General features: G+C 35.9%; 1 protein-coding gene across 4 annotated transcripts in view; it reads right to left on the bottom strand.

Annotated features, from left to right (window-relative positions):
* Esyt2 (extended synaptotagmin-like protein 2) overlaps positions 1-24245 on the bottom strand; it is a 122049-nt gene that overhangs the window by 95033 nt on the left and 2771 nt on the right. The window contains exon 1 of one of the 4 annotated variants that reach the window (XM_069846859.1): positions 20062-20162. The exons of the other annotated variants lie outside the window; for them this stretch is intronic. The gene's annotated coding sequence lies outside the window, so the exon portion shown is untranslated. Of the gene's footprint in view, positions 1-20061; positions 20163-24245 lie in introns of those variants that run through there. 4 annotated transcript variants of the gene reach the window in all.

The raw sequence follows: 24245 nt of genomic DNA, 5'->3' as shown, positions 1-24245 counted from the left end.
TGAATAATTTGTCAATGTTTTATGCGAAATGTTGTCGATTCCTTAGTCTCCCGTATTTTCTTAAAAAAAAAGTTAGCAACCCTATCGTTAGAACATTCGCCACGGAAGTAACCCGAAAAAGGGTCCATATCACTGCAAATTCAATTTCAACTAACTGAGATTCGATCTCTAGAGTTTGAAATATAAAACCAGTGCTTAAGCCTCCAACTACAGGGACATCATTTTATTTTTACTTCAATTTTTATTGTACCTGAGTTTTTGAATGTACTTCACTCCCACCCCTTCAACCGTCTTCCACACAGATCCAAGACCGCATATACAGTCATAGTAGCCACAGTACGTTCCAAAAATATGTTCGCATTTTCCAGTGACGAAAGAGCTTTCAATATTGAATCATTTTCGCACAGGTACTGTCGTCCATTTGCCTACGTCGTATCCCGGTTTCCCCAACCAGCTTTTATTCGCCAGCTAGTGGCTGGGCTATCTTAGCTCTTTTCTGAGAACATTAATTTCTACTAGGAATTGGACGTCTACGTAATATTATACAACTGTTTAAAATAACTTAAATAAAAGGGCCTCGTTAAGTAATTAACTGTCACGTGACTTCCCTCCTTTCTACGACCCTACGACATAACCACTTGGACGGACAGTAGATAGTATGTCTGAGTAATTTTATCTTTTCGGGCAGAAGTGAAGATTGAATTTACAGTACGTAAGGTACTCTTTTATAGAGTAGATACAGAATTATTTCAACATGAGTTACTAGTACGAAGAACGAAACTGGTAATTGGAATTAAGTACAATATGCTATAGTGCGATAATATGCACATTAGAACTGAAGCCTGTATCGAAATGTGTTTAAATATCCATATTATGATTATTTTTCAATTTAACTTAATTCTCTATATTGTACGCTAATGTGTTGTAGACAGTATAATATATACTGCATAATGAATACGTCCACTTGGACAGCTCAGTTCGTGAGTAAAAACACTCATTGTTAATACTGTACTGTATTTTGATTAAACAAAAACCTAATGAAAATGATTAAACTCAAAAGCGCAATATTTCCTAGTTTACATAAATAGACGAACTACTTTTCTTCCCTCCTATACCTAGTAAAGTGATTTGTTTGTATATTACGTCAGTATCATCGAACTCCAGTCGTGGAAGGGGATAGCAAACGGCGTTGATCCAGAGGTATAGGCAAGTTAATATTAAAAATGTTAGTAAAAATAAAATGATGTCCCTGTAGTAGTGTTCCATGTATATATTGTCCCCGTAAGATTATTTCGGCGTAACTAAATAATTATGCTGAAAGTTCTCCTCGTCTCTCAGGCGCTGTTTCAAAGTGATATTACAGTAGGTGTTTTATCATCTTGGTCGTTGTGTATGAATGAAGTCACCGAAGTTTTTATGTTTCAAACATTCGCTTGGACTCTGTCCAAGTTAGTGTCTAAGCTATTATGGTAACAAATGGCTGATTTATGCGTACTGCAAATATAGTTGCCAATCTTAAATTATCCTTCCGACCATAATATATTGAGGTCACGTCTGTTTCTCCTTTCGTCATTTCCACACAACGCGTTGGCATTCATTGCAACAGTAATTGTATGATAGTTGCACTGCTTGTTCAGGACAGTCTTTAAGCAGAATAAACTTGTCATTTTCTTTGACCCTCGTTACTCTTATGCATACCAAGAACAGATCAAATACTATTAAAAGAACAATTCTTGTATCGTGTATTTTTTAAATTTTATCTCGAAAACGGGTCTAAATATTTTGATGAATGAGGCGAATTTACAGTTTTTGGGTGCGAGAAAGCGATTTAACTAGGTCTCGACTTTCGGAAAACTCATTTGGGGGGTTGCGTTAAATAATTAGAATGATTTCTGCGAACTAATGATCTACTACTAATGAAATAAATTTAAGCAGCATTTTGTGCGGGACTCTGGTAAATGCAGATGTGCACAAATTATTAGCAAAATTTACGATTTTTGTGACATATTTTTACAAAATTTGACTTTTAAATTTAGACTACTGTTTTTTATGATTATAGTACTCAGAAATATATAAAAATGTCAATCTGTTGTCTAAATTTAAAAGTCAAATTTTGTAAAATTATACCGTAAAAATCGTCAATTTTGCTAATAATTTGTCCACGTCTGTAACTAAGAAAGATACTAGTGGAGTGCTTTGTGTGGAGTGTGGCATTGCATGTGGCAGAAACATGGCCATTACGACGAAATAAAGGGAAGTGATTAGAAGCATTTGAAATGTGGATATGGAGAAGAATTGGAGCGTGTGAAATGGACAGACAGAATAAGAAATGAAGCTGTGTTGGAAAGAATGGGTGAAGAAAAAATTATGCTGAAAATGATCAGAAAGAGGAAAAGGAATTGGCTGGGTCACTGACTGAGAAGAAACTGCCTACTGAAGGATGCACTGGAAGGAATGGTGAACGGGAGAAGAGTTCGGGGCAGAGGAAGATATCAGATGATAGAGACTACCGGTATCTTAAGTTTTTGTTAGTTGACTTCGTATTTCGTGACGGAATTTGTCTCGTCTCTCCTCTGTCATAGACACAGAGCAACGACTATTTGTTTCACCTTGGAGATTGTTCTTTCTCATACTTCCTCTGCTTTATCTGCTAGTCTTCGGGTTTCGAGTCGGGCTCGGGTGTTAATTTATTGTAAGGTAATCTCGAAGTCCGGGTGGAGTTCTGATCGAGACGGGACTAATAATTTCAGTCCGTGCAGACCTTTAGTGATAGTTAAGCCTTGGTTTTTCTGAACCGACGCATGCGACGTGCGAGGTGCGAGGCCCGCCTCGCACAAATTCGGACTACACGAGAGATAGTGAGTGGTTTCTATGGCTGCGAGATGCGAGGTCAGAGTACATCGCAGCCATAGAAACCACTCACTATCTCTCGTGTAGTCCGAATTTGTGCGAGGTGGGTCTCGCACCTCGCACGTCGCATGCGTTGGTTCAGAAAAACCAAGGCTTAACCCCGACAACAAGCAGGACTTCAACTCCGCAGCCGAATTAAGTGCAGTGCATAAGGTTCTCTGATTCGTCGTAATCCTGATGAGTTTGGAATAGTGTTACAATTAGGGTTACCACCAATCCGGCAAAAGGAGGACAGAATTAATATGAATATTGAATAATATATGATATTATGCATAGAATATCTAAACAAATGGTGAAAACCTATAAATAAACTGCTTTCAATGGTTGAAGTTGGAGCACATAAAAATATGATGACCTATTGACATGCATTGAATTGTTACACCCTAAAAAACGTTAGGGTAAAGTTGCCTATTTCCGTGATCCTTTTTTTTAAATTGAATGCCAGTCAAAGTTTTGCCGTTCGACCGTAGCGCCAGACATCTTTCGCCTACTTTTGAGACATCGGTGAACTTCCTAGCAAGATTCCCAACCCCGTGACATTAAGGTCTGGTTTCTTCAACCTTTGTTAAAATGCACCTAACATAGTGTTAATTAACTGTAAGTTAAAAGTATGAATTGTTTTTAAAAATATTGCGTTTCTTCAACTTTACATTTCACATTGTAACATTCTGTTTGTTAACTCTCTGTTAGGACCAGAGATTCTAGAGTTTAACCATAACCTATAACCAAGTATAGACTCAATTCTGTTTTCTGAACTCTAACAATTGCGATTCTCGCTTGTTTCCGTTGTTTGATTCAGAGAGGATAGAAGTCTTTCTATTCTCTCAGATTTGATTTCTGCTTCTTTCCTCGTCTGTATCACAATAGCGTGGAGCGGTGTATTGCTATTGCTGTTCTGAAATGGAAAACACTGGAACAAAAAGAAATCATGGGACTAATTTCTCTTCGTTCGAAAGAAGTCTTCTGCTGGAAATTGTTTCGCAGTATAAACCAATTAATGAGAATAAACAAACAAACGGATCTAAGTTGAAAGCGAAAAGTGAGGCTTGGCAGAAAATAGCCTATACCTTTGTATGAACTTCTGGCCTGTCAAATAACAGAAATCATCTGCTCTGTTTATGTACTCATGGATATCATTTTCTAAATAATCCAGATGTATAAGTTCAGCATCTAATGCACCAGCCATATTGGATACTTCTATGCTAACAGAGAGTTGAATGATTTAACTGCATGAAATTGGGCAGTTAAATTAACATAGGTTTTAACAGCCTGTTAGTGCTAACAGTAGTTGAAGAAATGCTTCAACTGTTAAGTTTACAGTTAAAATGGAATAACACACTGTTATAATTTAACAAAGGTTGAAGAAACCGGGCCTAAGTGAAAAAAACGTATAATGGAATTAGGAGTATCACGGAATTAGGCAAGTTTACCCTACTATTCACGATTCTAAGCTATTTTATCAATTTTATTTTGCAATATACAAATATATGCCAATCAAGTTAATTTGGACAAAGATTTAAGTTTAGATAAACAATGGTGCAAATTCTTCAATTCCAATAGTTCTGCGAGCACTGAAACTTTCTCAGAACTCTTAAAAATATGTCAATTCTATTTATCTATCCCAAGTCACAATGGAAGTGCGGAGAGAATATTTTCCCTAATATCTGCTCAATGGACGAAAGAATAAAATCGCATGCTAACGGAAACAGTCAGAGGTATCATCAGGTGAAATATAATTTCAAGGACACGTCCTGTGAACAATTCCATAGTTATTTGTTACAAGATAGAAGTTTGTCTCTTCAGCCTCTTGTGCACAAAGTGGACTTCACTGATAAGTAGGGTACAGATGTAATACTGGTCCAGCAACTAGTGAGAAAACTAACTAAGATGAACCATTGCTTTTATCTTTAATTTTGTTCATATCAATTTTTAAAAAGTCCTCCTTTTTTCAGCAATGTCCTCTTATTTTAGATTCCATGTCCTCCTATAGAATTTCTTCTCATGGTAACCCTAGTTACAGTCTTTGGAAATAAAGCTACGTGTCTGTGAAAAACCTAGTGGAAAAGAAAAAGCATATCTCAGAAACTACTACTGCACGATATTTGCACGTTTAGAAAGAGAAACCCAAGAAGTTTTGTTGGATGCAATCGCAGCGAGCCGTGCGCATGCTAAGTTAAACCATAACCATACTGTAACGTGTTGCAACAAGGCTTGCTTTCTTCTTGCTGCGTAGTATTTCGCGGAGGCGTAGATTTTATTCGTAGCCTACGTCAGATATTTTTCTACTTAAGTCAGAACCTACGTAAATCGAATCTATATGCAGTGGTGTATTTCTAAGCATAAAAGTGTCCTGGCTCTGGAATTTCGTTAGTACCGGTACTTGTCATCGTCGTCGTCATCGTCATCATTATCGCCAGAATTTCCATAGGAATAGTTATGGAATATCAGACGAAAATACATGAGTTAGAATCTAGACATAGAGTTTAAATATAAATTGTTTAAATATAAATAAAATATTACGTTTTATAAATGTAAAATTTGACGATAATATCAAAACCATAAAAGTGTCCTGGATCTGGAATTTCATTAGTACCGGCACCTTTCGTCGTCGTCGTCGTCGTCGTCGTCCTCATCATCATCATCATCATCATCATCATCATCATCATCATCATCATCATCATCATCGTCAGCATTTCCATAGGAATAGTTATGGAATGTCAGACGAAAATACATGAGTTAGAATCTAGACAGAGTTTAAATATAAATTGTTTAAATATAAATAAAATATTACGTTTTATAAATGTAAAATTTGACGATAATATAAAAACCATAGAAGTGTCCTGGCTCTGGAATTTCATTAGTACCGGCACCTTTCGTCGTCGTCGTCGTCATTATCATCATCATCATCATCATCATCATCATCATCATCATCGCCAGCATTTCCATAGGAATAGTTATGGAATGTCAGACGAAAATACATGAGTTAGAATCTAGACAGAGTTTAAATATAAATTGTTTAAATATAAATAAAATATTACGTTTTATAAATGTAAAATTTGACGATAATATAAAAACCATAAAAGTGTCCTGGCTCTGGAATTTCATTAGTACCGGCACCTTTCGTCGTCGTCGTCGTCATTATCATCATCATCATCATCATCATCATCATCATCATCATCATCATCATCATCATTTCCATAGGAATAGTTATGGAATGTCAGACGAAAATACATGAGTTAGAATCTAGACAGAGTTTAAATATAAATTGTTTAAATATAAATAAAATATTACGTTTTATAAATGTAAAATTTTACGATAATATCAAAACCATAGAAGTGTCCTGGCTCTGGAATTTCATTAGTACCGGCACCTTTCGTCGTCGTCGTCATCATCATCATCATCATCATCATCATCATCATCATCATCATCATCATCATCATCATCATCATCATCATTTCCATAGGAATAGTTATGGAATGTCAGACGAAAATACATGAGTTAGAATCTAGACATAGATTTTAAATATAAATTGTTTAAATATAAATAAAATATTACGTTTTATAAATGTAAAATTTGACGATAATATCAAAACCATAAAAGTGTCCTGGCTCTGGAATTTCATTAGTACCGGCACCTTTCGTCGTCGTCGTCGTCATTATCATTATCATCATCATCATCATCATCATCATCATCATCATCATCATCATCGCCAGCATTTCCATAGGAATAGTTATGGAATGTCAGACGAAAATACATGAGTTAGAATCTAGACAGAGTTTAAATATAAATTGTTTAAATATAAATACAATATTACGTTTTATAAATGTAAAATTTGACGATAATATAAAAACCATAGAAGTGTCCTGGCTCTGGAATTTCGTTAGTACCGGTACCTTTCGTCGTCGTCATTGTCATCATCACCACCACCATTTCCATAGGAATAGTCAGACGAAAATAAATGGGTTAGAATCTAGACACAGAGTTTGTTAGGTCTGCGAAATTGTTTAAATATAAATGAAATATTACTTTTTATAAATGCAAAATTTGACAATAATATAAAAACCATAAAAGTGCCCTGGCACCACGTGGCCTAAAAAATAGTACCATGACGCTACCAGAGCTCGCCAGGCCTTAAATACTGTACATCCCTGTATGAGTTCAGAAAAGCAGAAGGTTGCACTACATTTCTCAAGTTGGTGAAATTCTCAGTGAGCTTTCTACTTCATTCACATTAAGGGTGAATCTTTAGGGCTTTTGTAAGAAATTTAGTAATAGTGATCCCTATACACATACAGGAATAGACAGTAGCTTTCCGCCCTATGACGAGTTTTCTGAGGAGAGATATTGCAGGAAGTTTGATTATTCAATATTACTCACGTAATTAACGTGAGATTCACTCTTAATGAATTTCACCTGTCTCATGAAGTCATGACTCACTTCCTATTTACACAAGTGTCTCCCAGCACAATGCGTTTCTCTTGGTTTTAACATGTGGCAAGTGCATTATAAAAGAATGAAGTACAGCGTGATTCGGTCGCTGCGCAACCCCAAGGTTAAAAATTCCAGGAACTACCAGGTGCATAAAGTGCCGCCTGTGGGCAGTTCTATTAGACTGTTTCGGTCTCCCTGCCATTCTTATTACCAAAGACAAATACTACTCTTACTATTTCTACAGGAATTGAGGTGTCTTAAAACTCATTTTGCCATTGGTTTTGTCACAAACTTTTAGACAATTTTAGAGTGCTCATACAACCTCTTTTACATTTGAAATTTTAACTTTGTATCAAATATGGCGGCTTTCAAGATGGTGAAGTGTTATAGTTATGTCTGTAATTGGTTGATTCATCAGATTAACTCCATATGTAGATGAAATTATTGGGGATCATCAGTGTGGTTTTAGGCGTAATATATCAGCTATTGACCAGATATTTTGTATTCGACAGATAATGGAGAAAAAACGGGAGTATAAGGGTACAGTGCATCAGTTATTCATAGATTTAAAAAAGGCGTATGACTCGGTTAAGAGAGAAGTTTTTATATGATATTCTTATTGAATTTGGTATTCCCAAGAAACCAGGTCGACTAATTAAAATGTGTCTCAGTGAAACGTACAGCAGAGTCCGTATAGGCCAGTTTCTGTCAGATGCGTTTCCAATTCACTGTGGGCTAAAGCAAGGCGATGCACTATCACCTTTACTTTTTAACTTTGCTCTAGAGTATGCCATTAGGAAAGTCCAGGATAACAGAGAGAGTTTGGAATTGAACGGGTTATATCAGCTGCTTGTCTATGCGGATGACGTGAATATGTTAGGAGAAAATCCACAAACGATTAGGGAAAACACGGGAATTTTACTGGAAGCAAGTAAAGAGATAGGTTTGGAAGTAAATCCCGAAAAGACAAAGTATATTATTATGTCTCGTGACGAGAATATTGTACGAAATGGAAATATAAAAATTGTAAATTTATCTTTTATCTTTTGAAGAGGTGGAGAAGTTCAAATATCTTGGAGCAACAGTAACAAATATAAATGATACTCGGGAGGAAATTAAACACAGAATGAATATGGGAAATGCCTGTTATTATTCGGCTGAGAAGCTTTTAACATCCAGTCTGCTGTAAAAAAATCTGAAAGTTAGAATTTATAAAACAGTTATATTACCGGTTGTTCTGTATGGTTGTGAAACTTGGACTCTCACGTTGAGAGAGGAACATAGGTTAAGAGTGTTTGAGAATAAGGTGCTTAGGAAAATATTTGGGGCTAAGAGGGTTGAAGTTACAGGAGAATGGAGAAAGTTATACAACACAGAACTGCACGGATTGTATTCTTCACCTGACATAATTAGGAACATTAAATCCAGACGTTTGAGATGGGCAGGGCATGTAGCACGTATGGGCGAATCCAGAAATGCATATAGAGTGTTAGTTGGGAGGCCGGAGGGAAAAAGACCTTTAGGGAGGCCGAGACGTAGATGGGAGGATAATATTAAAATGGATTTGAGGGAAGTGAGATATGATGATAGAGACTGGATTAATCTTGCTCAGGATAGGGACCAATGGCGGGCTTATGTGAGGGCGGCAATGAACCTGCGGGTTCCTTAAAAGCAGTAAGTAAGTATTGGTTGATTCATCTGTGTTACAATAAAAGGGGATATCTGTACAGAATCAGAGACATAGTACATACATTTTATCTTTCCACGCTAGAGGATGTAGAGTGGAAGCGGCAGTGCACAGCACAGTGTGGAAAGATAAAATATATGCACTGTATAATAAGGTGGTTCCAGACTTTTGACTTATTCTGTATATTGTACAATACAGTATAATATGACGTGTATAATAAAATATATTTCTTTTCACGGATATTAATTAGTCTCAGCGTTATAAAAAAGGAATTACTAGTCATGTATTGCGGTCTTCAATGCACTGCCTGAAGCTTAAAGGAGCAAGGGAAAAGTTTCAGAACAGAATTAACAAATTTTCTCCATACTCATCCTTCTATTCAACTGGTGAATTATTTATATTTTACTTGTAAACTGAATTAATCTACTTGCTACGTATTGTAGGATATTTGTTACTATAACTTTTTACTTTGTCCCACATCTCACACCTACAATGCTGATGTAACAACTGTGGGATACAATCAAATGGAATGAAAACGTGAGAACAACTATTTCTATCTTTCCTTAATGAATAGTGTCAAGGTAAGATCAATTTCGTTAATTATACAGATTTCGTTAATTAGAAGTTCTTCACATTATCCTTGCAGTTTGAATTAAAAATTAATTAAAATATTGAAATATAAACAGGAATTAAGTGAAAACCTAGAAAAAATAGAACAGACCGTAATTGCCTATCAAAAGGCAGCATGGAAGTATATATTGTAAGTTACCAATCAGATGGAAAGCGTAATTTACGAAGATTAAAGGTAAGCGTTCACTACATCGTATCGCACTCCTCGTACGAATCGCACGCAACGGATATTTTAAGTGCAGTGCGTTCACTGTAACGGCTTCATCTCATCGCCTCATCGGATTCCCCTATCAGCTGTTTGAAACATGACGTCGTACGATATTGACATTGCTGAAAACAGGGGAGTTGAGGTTAGGTCTATTAATTATGACTGTTTGCGAATAAGAATTTGTAATTGCTTCATGCGTCTTAATTGAAGAGAAGAAACGAAAGAAATATTGGTTACATAATATATATGTAAGAAATAACTTGATTACTGTAATGGGAACGCCTCAAATTATATATTTCTTCGCAATTTTCTACAAGCGAAATAAGTTTTCCGTCTGCCATTTTGGCGCGACACTAAACATGGCACAACATAATAGTAACAGTTGAGCAATTGAAATTGGCTTATTAAAGGAGGCCATGATTGCACGCATCGGAAAAGTTGCTCATCCGAGAAACGTGGACGGATTTGCCGAGAGGCGATGCGTGCGATACGATGTAGTGAACGCGATTACATAAGAATTACAGCAAAGGTTGTCTTTTTCCGATCCGTGCGATTCGTCCGATACGATGTAGTGAACGCTTACCTTAAGAAAACGGTGAAATACTGAGCTGGAACAGGCCAGATTGACAAAGCCACGATGATGATGATGATGATGATGATTATTATTATTATTATTATTATTATTATTATTATTATTATTATTATTATTATTGCAGTCTGAAATTTCCTGTGAATGATTTTAAAGTTTACAGTTCCCGAACTCTTGGAATTTTCTTGCATCCTGCTTGACAAACTGATCCAAAAATATTTTATCTGCACGGTATTTTGTGTCAGCATACGTAATCATCTGGTCCCGCTGACTAATAATACTGTCCTCGTCTCGTCTCTCAGTTTGATAACGCTTTATGTGTGTGTAAATGTCACGAGGTAATTAACTCTAGTTGAAATGTAGTATGGTATAAAAAAACGAAATGAATAATGTTACTGAAACATTTAACATTCGTTTTATTTTTTAAATTTTAAAGAAATATAAACTCTTGTCTGTTTTATTATCGCTTTCTGAATTGTTGCAAAATGCGTAAATCGCAAAATAAAAAAATACGCCTCCTCTTCGTGACATTCATTTTTTTTTTTACTTAATCTTCCTATTATGTAAGTCATACATGAAAATTAAAATTGTAGATTAAAGATAATACAGTGATACGGCGTTATTGTAAATGAATGACAGGTATGAAGTAACATTTAGTTTCATTTAGCCTGTCTTCAATTAGGATTTATGATAACTGAATAATTTTTATCTTATTTTCAGAGATTAGCTAATCTTTATCTGAACTGTATCATACAATACTGATAACAGTTGAATTTAGCAATAAATGTTAAGGAAATGCAATACTCTTTAAAGACTGTTTCAGAGATATAAAATAATTTTTATCAGCCTTTTGACGGAATGTGCATATGACTAATCACGCCCACTTGCAACGAATGTTACAAGAATGTGTCATGGTAAGTCATTTGACATTTCAGTACCAAACGAATTCAGAACTGTAAAGCGTGGATGCAATGAATATGTTCGGAAATGTGACTCATGAATTCTTACACTATGCGGTATTAGTGCACATTGTTCCCGTTTTCAGCTGAACACTGAATATTTATGTAGGATGAAATGTTTTTGATACACCCTAGGCTACTCGTGTGAGGAACCTTTTGACCGGGAGTATTTTGTGCTATCGATATATCGAGAGTTTTTTCTGATGACAGGATACCTTGCCCAATTGGGATTAATGGTATAAACAATACATAAAAATAACTTTCTATATAATACCGACATCATAAAATAAAAAAAACAACCTTAACTGGCATTTTAAGAATGCTTATCAGATGTAAATTTGTTACAACTTGGTCTAAGGGACAATTACTTACTTACAGGTTCATTGTTGCCCTCACATAAGCCGCCATCGGTCCCTATCCTGAGCAAGATTAATCCATCATATCCTAACTTCCTCAAATTCATTTTAATAGTTATTCTCCCATCTACGTCTCGGGCTCACCCAAAGACCTTTTGCTCTCAGGTCTTCCAACTAACACTCTATATGCATTCCTGGATTCACCCACACGTGCTACATGCCCTGCCCATCTCAAACGTCTGGATTTAATGTTCATAATTACAGTAGCCTATATTAGGTGAAGAATACAATACGTGCAGTTCTGTGTTGTGCAACTTTCTCCATTCTCCTGTAACTTCATTCCTCCTAGCCACAAATATTTACTTAAGCACTTATTCTCAAACGCCCTTAACCTCCGTTCCTCTCTCAAAGTGAGAGTCCAACCACACAGAACAACCATTTTATAAATTCTAACATTCAGCTTTTTTGAGAACAGACTGGATGACAAAAGTTTCTTAACTGAATAACAGCAGGCATTTTCCATATTTATTCTGCGGTTATTACTTGTTACTATTCATTAAATCAGAAGATGATGTTTCGCGTCTGGTGGGATAAATAAGGCGTCGTGTACTACGAATTGCTGACATTTATTGCCAACAATTCAGACGCCATACAGCCGCAATTGAAGAAAACCGACTGGGAAGATATATCAAGTGCTGTTGCAACACGATAATACACGCCCGCACTCCGCTAACCTGACGTAAGCAGCTTGGTTGGGAGATGATTCCTCATCCCTCATATTCTCCTTATTTTGCGCCCTCAGATTTTTACCTTTTCCGTTCTCTAAACATCAATATTCAATGGAACTCCTTTGATAATGAAGATGCTTTACGAACTAGACTTGGCGACTTCTTTAACTCCAAACCAGCAGATTTCTTCAGACGAGGAATCGAAAAACTACCCCAGCGTTGACAAATAGTCATAGATAATGTAGAAGAATATATTAGTGTTAAATTTCTGTCTTCTATTCATAGCAAAAACAATTTTCACACTGAAAACACGCTACGAATTTTTGTATCAACCCAGTATTAATATTTTATAGGTCTTTATTCAGAATTAAATTCAGCATACAGTATGTTGTTTGCTGTCGCACATGATACGCAAAGTGAGACCGAAGTATGTTTCACATTCTTCTAAATCCTGTCAAGTGTCGAATCCACCTCTTTGTGATGAGAAATCGTCGGTTTAATGAGCATAATGGAGTAAAAATAAAAAAAAAAGTAAGAAGTCAAGGAAGTGAATATAACAGTCACCTGAATGACAGTTTAGATACATGAAATCAGAGTTGTGGCTTGTGTACTTAACAGAAAGATAGGATAAGAATGTGACATCTTCTATTTCCACATACTAAGGAAAGAAGCTCTTGTAAGATAAGCTCTTTATCTGTTTCTTCTCGATAAGAACGTTACAATTATGTAACCTAATCATAATCCTCACACAGAATTTTTAATGCTATACCCTATGTACAACATTGAAGGTTCTTCACACATTTCTGAGATAAGATCAATTTCATATCGTGTACCTACACTAATTTAACTCAGAGAATATGAAATAGGTATGTTAAGTAATCGCTTGACAGAGCAAACTATGTTATCCGTATCTCGGATATAGGCCTACTGCACGTACTTACATCTTTACGTAACAATTTAGAAAATAATATCTTATTTTTCTGAAACAACTTGGTGGTAATCTTCTAAATACAGAAACGTTTTTTTTTATTTTTTTAACTAGCCGTACCCGTGCGCTCCGCTGCACCCGTTAGAAATAAATATGAAGTAATTGCATAATTAAAATAGGACATTTGATCCAGGGAACATTCGTGTTTGATAGAAGGATAAATAGTTTATTATGTTACTTAATTTAAATTGTATCAAAAAATTAAAATGCGATCATTTTGATCCAGAGAGCACTCATTTGGTCATAAAAATTTAGGAAATACAGGAAACGAATGTACAGAATAGCCTATCAAGTTTTCTGTGCATAAAAAGCTGTTTTAATCTTACCTGTCCTCGATTCACTCAGAAGTTACTGTAATAACATTATAGCATTATGTCCATCTAATGGTGAATTAATAATTAATTATACAAATCGGTTAATTTAGCTTCCGATATTGCGTCATACAAACACAGAAACATTCTCTGTAGGCTATGTTTCATAGCTTTCGATTGTTATTGTCCAAGGCCCCTTACAGACGAAGTCATTTGTTTTTTATTTCATTACACCGCCTTAGATGGCGTTGTTATTGTAATTTTGAAACTCATTTATCTCATTAAATATCAGTCCTATAAAAATTTTGCACGGAATAAAACTTATCAGAAATTATTTTTAAAGAAACTTTTGTTATGTAATATTCTTCGTAAAAATTAATAAGAAGGGAGATATTTCGATTTATTTAATTCAAGCCCCTTATAACCCCCTTTTTAAATAAAATATTTTGAATGTCATATAGCCTAAAATCTAAGTTACAACGAACTTAATTTATATTCCAATTTTCATATAAATCGGTTCAGCCATTATCGCGTGAAAAGGTAACAAACATCCAGACAGACAGACAGACAAAAATTTAAAAAAAAAAGTGATTTTCGGTTTCAGGGCGGTTAATTATATATGTTAGGATCAATTATTTTTGGAAAATCGAAAATTAACAGAAAAATTTTGGCTACAGATTTATTATTAGTATAGATATACGAGAACTTCAAATAGGATTAGGTGTCTAAGAAATCGAGTTCGTTTTTATTGTTACCTCAGTTGGATGATCTTCTATATTATCTATATTTGTGTGTTAAAGAATATGTTGTGTTGAATGAAATGGTCGGACGCTTCCAGAAGATGATCGAGAACTTGAGGAATTAGACAGGGTAAACATATTTCTGCGTGCTCAGTTAATTTGAGATCTAGAACTATAAAAATGGCGAAATTCGTTAATTGATGTGTTGATATTTAAAGAAGATCCAAAGAACTGTAAATGTAATAACGAAAGCAAAATGAGCATCATCAAGATCTAACATGGCTACGACATTGACTCGTAAGCTTGAGGGGGGGTCCGGGGAGGGAGCATCGATTCGCTACGTATCCGTGCTAACGAGCCTACCGTCACGATAATACGTCGCGCTATATTGGTGTTCTTTGAATGGACTGTGTTGTTGAGCGTTAGTTTAATCAAAAGTGCATGCGTGTGTGTGTGTGTTACATATTAATATTGTGCAACATGGTTCATACTGAGAGGACATTGAGATCATTACCTATTATTTATTTGTGGAATTTAAAAGAGAAACCGTTTTATTGAACGTATGAAAAAATATGCTTACAAAGATAGGAGATCGACATTACATTTACAAATTATTAAAATAGCATATGGAGGAAGACAAAATAGAAATTTTCAATTTTCATGGTAGCCTATAAGAAATCCTTGGCTAACAGGGTGCTTTGAGACAAATAAGTTATATTGTTATAGGCTATCTGCCTATTCTGATTGGGGATGAAAATGAGTGGTCATCAGCTTATTCTGGGGTCTGTGTCACAAAAAATATTTTGACAGAAAAGCCGATATACATCTGCTCTATAAAAAGATACAATATAAGCAGATGTTTTTCAGCCTACCCAGTATTTACACTTTAGCTTCGCCACTGATTTTAACACTAGTGTGAAAAGTTTTTTTAAATATTAGTAAAATTGTATCAGCTTCTTTTGTTTCTGGCTAAGTGTAAGAGAAGGCCTAATGGCCTTAACTTCGCCAGAATAAATACATTATTATTATTATTATTATTATTGTTGTTATTATTATTATTATTATTATTATTATTATTATTATTATTATTATTATTATTATTATTAAAGTACTTTTAACAGAAGGGACTCGCAACAGGAATAGTTTGGCTGTGGCGCGTACGCGTATCTCTTATGCAGTGCCAGCGTGATACTTACCTGAATGTATTTTCAAGTGCACATTCCAGATCAAGTAAAGATCACATCAAGAAGTTTCCTTCGTGCTCCAGTTACAGATCTTACATATACGAAGATTAAGTTTGGTTATTTTAGGTTTTTATTAACCAAGTCTGCGCATGCGCAGACAGCCATAATATTAATATTAATATTAATACTAAAGAACGATATTATCGTCCGTGTTGTTAAAGGACTGTACCCCCGACACCTCCACTGCTGTATTCCCCCTCATTGCACACTGAGTGTGTGAAATGGACAGAATGAGAAATGAAGCTGTGCTAGAAAGAATAATGCTGAAATTCAACAAGAAGAGAAAAAGAAATTGACTGGGCCACTGGCTAAGAAGAAACTGCCTACTAAAGGATGCACTGGAAGGAATGGTTAACGAAAGAAAAGTTCGCGGCAGAAAAAGATATCAGATGATAGACAACATTAAGGTACATGGATCGTATGCGGAGACTAAAAGGAAGGCAGAAAATGAAAAATACTGTAGAATGCTGAGTTTGCAGTGAAAGACATGCCTTTGGGCAGAAAACTATAAATGAATAATAATAATAATAATACTTACTTACTTACAAATGGCTTTTAAGGAACCCGAAGGTTCATTGCCGACCTCACATAAGCCCGCCAGCGGTCCCTATCCTGTGCAAGATTAATCCAGTCTCTATCATCATACCCCACCTCCCCCAAATCCATTTTAATATTATCCTCCCATCTACGTCTCGGCCTCCCTAAAGGTCTTTTTCCCTCCGGTCTCCCAACTAAAACTCTATATGCATTTCTGGATTCGCCCATACGTGCAACATGCCCTGCCCATCTCAAACGTCTGGATTTTAAGTTCCTAATTATGTCAGGTGAAGAATACAATGCGTGCAGTTCTGTGTTGTGTAACTTTCTCCATTCTCCTGTAACTTCATCCCGCTTAGCCCAAATATTTTCCTAAGCACCTTATTCTCAAACACCCTTAACCTATGTTCCTCTCTCAGAGTGAGAGTCCAAGTTTCACAACCATACAGAACAACCGGTAATATAATTGTTTTATAAATTCTAATTTTCAGATTTTTGGACAGCAGACTGGATGATAAAAGCTTCTCAACCGAATAATAACAGGCATTTCCCATATTTATTCTGCGTTTAATTTCCTCCCGAGTGTCATTTATATTTGTTACTGTTGCTCCAAGATATTTGAATTTTTCCATCTCTTCGAAGGATAAATTTACAATTTTTATATTTCCATTTCGTACAATATTTTGGTCACGAGAGATAATCATATACTTTGTCTTTTCGGGATTTACTTCCAAACCGATCGCTTTACTTGCTTCAAGTAAAATTTCCGTGTTTTCCCTAATCGTTTGTGCATTTTCTCCTAACATATTCACGTCATCTGCATAGACAAGAAGCTGATGTAACCCGTTCAATTCCAAACCCTGCCTGTTATCCTGAACTTTCCTAATGGCATATTCTAGAGCGAAGTTAAAAAGTAAAGGTGATAGTGCATCTCCCTGCTTTAGCCCGCAGTGAATTGGAAAAGCATCAGATAGAAACTGACCTATACGGACTCTGCTGTATGTATAAATGAATAATAATAATAATAATAATAATAATAATAATAATAATAATAATAATAATAATAATAATAATAATAATACGCGTACCACGAGAAACCCTGTTTGCATCAAAAGTTTTATTCAAGACGTTCCTTCATTCGTTACTTAATGTCGAGAATAATTGAATCGGTCATTGCAGAAAGGGGATAAGTCATAAAATCTTACTTTTGAGATAATCAATAAAAACTGTTTTCCTCTTCCAATACCGGAGCAATCCTCATAAATATTTTTTCTTACCTTGTTTATGAGTAGTGAAGTATAATACATCATGTTAGACATCTGACATCTCAAACACTTTTGTTTAAAATTGTTTTATCGAACCATGACTTATCCCCTTTCTGCAAGGAATTGTTCAACATGAAGGAAAAAATAATAATTTGCAAATTTGGGCTAATGTAATATTTGAAAACAAACTAAATGGTAATAATTACAATGATAACAATGCTTTTGTGTGTAATTACTACATTACTGTCACCATTTAAATAATTATTTTTGCATTTTAATCATTAATCCTACTATAGAAATGTACCAATACGTGATTTTATATTACACTTTTAAATTAAAACTGTACTTTTAAACTAATACTCAAAAACTGCATATAGGAGAGCACAATAATATATACACAAATTAAAAATACAACAAATTACTACACAAAATCATTTGTTTCAATTTTTACAGAGTGTATTGTTGGATGTTGGAAGCCACGTCTTCTGTAGATTCTTTGTCACAAGATGGCCAGTTCAGGATCTCTTCGTAAAAGAAAGAGTGTTCCAATGGAATGTATTGCCTCACTTTCGATACGTCTCCAAGTTTTTTCGTATTAATGGGAATTTTCCCATTGTATGCCTTTTGTGTAGGCATTACCATGCGTCCAGTACCTGTTTTTGTCATACAGAATCTGTGTTTGCTCATTTCACTACCAATGACCACACTGGCAGTTACACATCCAGGATCATCTTTAGAGTAAACAAATTCACTAAATTGTGTTGGAGAAAACATTTTCTTATTTTTCCCTTTCTTCCCAAGTGTGTCTAATGAGCAGGTGGTTTTCTTGTAATGCTCTGGCCACCAGCATTTAAAATTCAAAATATCATCAGTAGTAACTGATTCTACAGAAAATCTGTTGTTTGTGTTTTCCTGGTGGATCAAGGTATTGTACTGTTCTGGCACATATACCCTGTCTGTCTTCCTTAGTTTGCGCTTCACTACACCAAAGTCGCGGTCACAGAGAAGAAATGAATGGCCTCGTTGTGGAAAATAATGAATGATTTTGTTGAATCTCCCCATTTGAGTCAGTGCAAGCAGCAATCGAATTACGGTATGGTTTTTATTTTGCCCTCCACAGTTATCAGAGAAAAGATAAAATTCCTTGACTGAAGAAGGGACATAATTTTCAATGTAGTTCAGAAAAAGAGAACACACTTCATTTGGAGATTTGTGGCCTGTACCTTCATGATAGGAATAGAAGTGCGCCGTATGGTCTTTCAAGTTGTGAATATTGAAATTGATGACCCAAAGTTGTCTGTAATAGAACATTTCTTGTACCGGAATGTTGGGCAAAGGAAGGTTCTGCATATAGTCAAAGCAGATTCCAAGAACATCATTTCTTTCTTTACATATTTCCTCCAGTTCTTTGATTTTATTGTAGAATTTCTTACTACGTCGTTTATGGACCATCATTTCCACAACAGCTACTCTCTTGAGAGAATCACATAAGTTTGAGGATTTTATCTTAACTCCAAGCTCCTCACACTTGCTGCATACGTCTACTTGTGGTCGCCCAAAGCGCAATGAAAAGTTTTCATGAAAATATTGAAGGTAAAATTTATATTTTACCCCACTGTCAGGGTGTTTGGTAATAAACAGGTCATACATTAGTTTGACATTGAGACGAGCATCCAAATATTTCTCCCCTTTGCCACAATAATGTGTTTCTTTAGTTGGAAATGACTCAATGTGTTCCTGAATTAGATGTAATATTTCTCCTGGTATGGTGTTTGCTTTTTCGTTTGAACCCCTTCTGTCTTTTGGAGACTTCCCTTCATAAAGCAAATTACATAGTCGCTCCACCTGCTTCTTTCCAATGCCATACAAACTAACAAAGGCTTTCTTACACACTTCCGTCTTACTACTATCACTCTTAATAAAATAGTATTTGTATGAACCTTTCCTTAGAATTCCATTCTCAGACCTAGGACGCCTTGATTTTATTTTTTGAAGTTCTATCAATCTTTGTAAATGAAGATCTTGTTCATCTTTGGTATCGAAGGAGTTCATTGTTGTAATCGCATGATTAAAATCTTCATTGCTAAGATTCTCAAAACATTTTTTCTTGCATCTGTAATTTACATAAAAAACATGATAGTACGTAACTACGTAATGTATTAATGTGATTATTTCAGTATACCGTTTCACATCAGAGTCATAAAGTAATTTCAATCCATGTACAAGCTAAATAAATATTTTAATTTATCCTTCTTGGACAGTAAAAATCGCATACCACAGGAGAAGTACTGCATCATATCTAATAGCTAAAAAAATCTTTGACTGAAAGTGAAATAATCGAAATCGTAGCCTTCTTTCCACATTTTATCTGAACATCTGACTAACAATACGATAGAAACGGTAATACCATCTACTCAATCAAATGTGTTCAGAGTTAGCTAATACATAGTGTCTAATAAACAATGAGTTGCTTCTTACCCACACTGTTCTCCTGTCGTACGAGCTGCTACAGTCTTCCCAATCCAATTGACATGTTCCACTCCCTTCAGTTTATTTTTCTTAATTACATTTCTGCGGTAGTTCATTTCATTGCGTTTACGTTTACCACTAATAACACAGTTTTCTTCCCCTGGGTCACTCACTACTTCCAGCTTATCTGCCATTTTCCTTATCAGCTGATGGGCGCGTAACTTACTAGGCGCGCGGCACTCAGTTGCGTCACGTCCAGTCAGTCAGTGCAGAAAGAAGATAAGTCGCTGACTTGTCCCCTTTCTGCAATGACTGCGCTGCGTATGGTACTCTGCTTTGCGTTGAGAATGAGCAAATTTGTCCCATTTCTGTATGGAAATGTGTGTCTAGGTCTGGAGAAAGCAATGGCACTCTTAACTCATTTTCGCATTTTTCATGACTTATCCCCTTTCTGCAATGACCGATTCAATTGAACTTGAGGCGACTGGAGAGGAAGCAACTGGCCTTGGACTATACAGCGGGGGAGGGCAGGAACTGCGGAGATTCTGCGTTTCCGATGGCAACACTTTCAGGACGATTTAGATATAGAATAGTGGAATTGATTTTGAATTCCAGTACGTATTTATTTTTTAAGTTGACTAGACAAGGTATTTCGAAATCTGTATTATAACCAGCTGGGAAAATGTTAACCTTAGATACATGCTAGTAATAATTCTGAAAGTGGTACAGTGTCTTAGGAACTGCAGAATGATAGCAATTCCTGCCCTCTTCTGTAAGGTGCTATACAAATTCTCTTAATCATGGCTAGGGCCAATCTCGAAATTCGTATAATGTCTCAGCCAGTACATAGGTTATATCGTGTGGTTAGCACCATGATTCCCCCAGCCGTTATAGCTGGTTTCCGTAACCGGATTCCGCTACCTATCGTAGGTCCCCAAATGCATCGCAATACTGGTGGGCATCAGTCCTATGTCTGACCTAAATTTCATAAGAAAATTCCTTAGACAGCGACGATATGGCGCGGAACTTATAGTATATCTGTATTATACAATGGAAATCAATCAACATATGCATTTAGAAAGCTCATTTTATTTAATGGAAAGCAATGGTACAAGTAAACAAACAAAAAAAAAGTTCATTATCTTTAGGTAGTCTAAATAAGGTGGAAAATCACCTATTTTATTGGCTGTGAAATGAATGAGTGAAAATACTTCAAAACGTAAGAACAGCATTATTACGAAATAATTGATCGTTTTTGCGTATATTAATTCTAAATATTGCTTATTATAAGCTTAATTAGATAATAAAAAGGCGTATTACTATTATTACCTTTGATGTGAAAAATTATCTTTCTAGCTTTTTTTCTGTGCAAAAACTTCTAGGGCCATATTCATAGACATTCTTAGCGCGGGCTTCCGGTGGACGATCAGCGAACTAACGTTTTTCGTATTCATAAACCAGTGTTAGCGATATGATATGATATGAATCCTGTACAAGTAATCAGTCGATAGCCGGGGCTAGTTTAGCACGCTCGTAGCGCGGGCTAGCGAAATGTCTATGCATAGCGCCCCTAGAATTTTGTTTAAGTTTAAACTCCTACTAATTTCATAATTCAATGGCCAGTGAATCGTTCTTTCTGCATTGATAGTATCAAATAAGTTTTGGTCAGTTTGTTTGGGAAAACTCTTTTCCCCTTATGCCACAATCACTGGGAATGTCAGGAAAATCTGAAGAGCAATACATAAATTTTGAAACAAGGAACACAAGCATTTTCAGAGGTTTTTAATCTCTACTGACAGAATTGGCTTCAGTACCTCCATTTCTTCACAAATCACGTAACCATTTATAACAAGTCATTCTTATGGTACTCGTTTGTTACTTTTCCTGTACTAGCTTGATATCTGTCATTTCCACTTCCAGATCTGCTGCGTATTTTCTTACAGAGAATTGCACAAAAATCCAAATAAATCATTGTGCTTAGGTGCGGGGCCTGATTGGGATAAATCGGTCCAATCGGCTTACAGCTGGCCCTGCCAAAAGAAGTTCCCTCGTAAACCAAGTGAGGAAAAAAACATTGGCGGCAGAAAAGACGATTTTTATAAGTTCTGAAATGGTAGTGACGTTAATTATAAGATAATGTATTGAAATTATACGGCTGTTGATGATGATTATTTTTATTATGACACAATGTATGAATTTTATTAGTTGTCTGCATACGTATGAGCTATTCCATCTCAAATCGACCGAAATAAAGAGAAAATTGACATTACAATTTCTAAATACAATGAAACCTTTTTTGTACGTAGAGAACTGTGATACAATGCTTTGTGCAAAGTTTGAGGCATCAGAACTTCATAGTCTTTAAATTAAAAATATTTAAATTTATCGTATTTTCATAAAATTAGCAACTTTAAACTGTTGTAGCTCCGAAACCCTTTCACCCAACAATCAAAATCATGGTTTATTTCGATACTGAGAAATTGAAGTTTATATTGACATATAAACAGATTTTCTTACTTTTTATGGAAATGGAGAAATTTAGATTTTTCCTCATTAAGACGCCTTTGCTTAGGAAAAAATATTTTAAAAATATTCCGCATTGAAAGTACAAATAAACACATTTTTTACTGATGGTATGTTGATAAGAAAGTATTGAAAATATCAAATAAATAAAATAAATAGTACGCGCGTGAACTAACCAGCTGACTGTGAGACGGGAGCTAGCCGAGATAAGCAAGGCCAGGAGAAAAACACGTGATGTTTCATCTAGTAGCGCACAGCTGGGCTAGCTTTATCGCAAGTTTTCATAAACACAGGAGTAAAATGACGCCCAACGCTCGCTTATCTTCAGCTCTCGGCCAGTGCGTGCGGTACTGCGCCGTTCAAGTCCAGGCATGTGAAAACAATCTATTTAATACCCTCGAAACTTATTGCCATACCACTAAGCAAACAATGCCGAATCCCTCTTAATAATGCAAGGTTTTTTCTCAATATTTTTTTACATTTTTACAAATTGTCAAAAAGCCTAAAAGTAAGGAAAATCAGATTATCTGTCTCCCTGTGTACAATAAAAACAAGGATTACTTCTTAACATAACCTACCAAATGTCAGCTTCAAAATGAGCTCCCGTTCAATGTTCTGCAATAAATGGTTCCAGAGTTCTGAGCGCTGAAAAGGCTTGTTTTTTTTTTTATAAAATACGCTAAATTTGTCGCTCAACAATACGAAAACCGTTTGACTTTCGATAGTATATTTTTGAAAATGCACTCTCCTCAGCACCTTGTATAAATAGGGAAAAAATTAGAGTGTAAAAAAATGCGAGGTTTTTTACTGATCGACTTCATATGGAATAGCCCTATGTATGTCCTTGTACGAGTCCCAGTCAGGTCTGGGATTTTTCATTCAAAAACTTATAGTGACACTTGTGGCGGACAAGGTCGCAGTTGGAGTTTTTCTCGGGGTTCTCCCGCTTTCCTCCATATTAGGCATCTACATCACTCCGTCACCATTTCTCCATTTCGTCATCATTCCATAGCATTCCCCGATCTCCGGCTGACGACGCACGGAGGGGGCTGGCCTGATCGAAATCTGGGTACGCAGCGAACCTTAGTGTAGTCAGCCGGTGTGGGTTTGGGAATGCGTTTAGCTTGAGAGTTGGCGCAATAGATCGTAACAGGTCGCAGTGCTGGGCCATAGTGCCTCCCTCCCGTAAATTCCATTCCATATCTCTGTATGTTTTTGTGCCAATACATCCACCGGTATTTTTTTAATTGGTTATTTAACGACGCTGTATCAACTACGAGGTTATTTAGCGTCGATGGAATTGGTGATAGCGAGATGATATTTGGCGAGATGAGGCCGAGGATTCGCCATAGATTACCCGACATTCATCTTACGGTTGGGGAAAACCTCGGAAAAAACCCAACCAGGTAATTAGCCCAAGCGGGAATCGAACCCGCGCCCGAGCGCAACTCCGGATCGGCAGGCAAGCGCCATAACCGATCGAGTCTACCGGTATTTAATGTAGCTATTCGAAAAATACACATTGTCTACTCACTACTGTAATAAAATTAGGCATTTAAAATTATTAAGATGCCCCGCACTAGAAATAGCTGGGATGTTCGTGGGAATGGAATGAGTATTTCCTTTTTATAAAAATTACTCAAATTAGAAAATGTAATGTTACTTTATTT

The sequence above is a fragment of the Periplaneta americana genome, chromosome 15 (assembly GCF_040183065.1).
Source record: "Periplaneta americana isolate PAMFEO1 chromosome 15, P.americana_PAMFEO1_priV1, whole genome shotgun sequence".
Lineage (NCBI taxonomy): Eukaryota > Metazoa > Arthropoda > Insecta > Blattodea > Blattidae > Periplaneta > Periplaneta americana.
The sequence above is the reverse complement of the archived record's forward strand: the minus strand, read 5'-3'. Positions and strand labels throughout refer to the sequence as shown.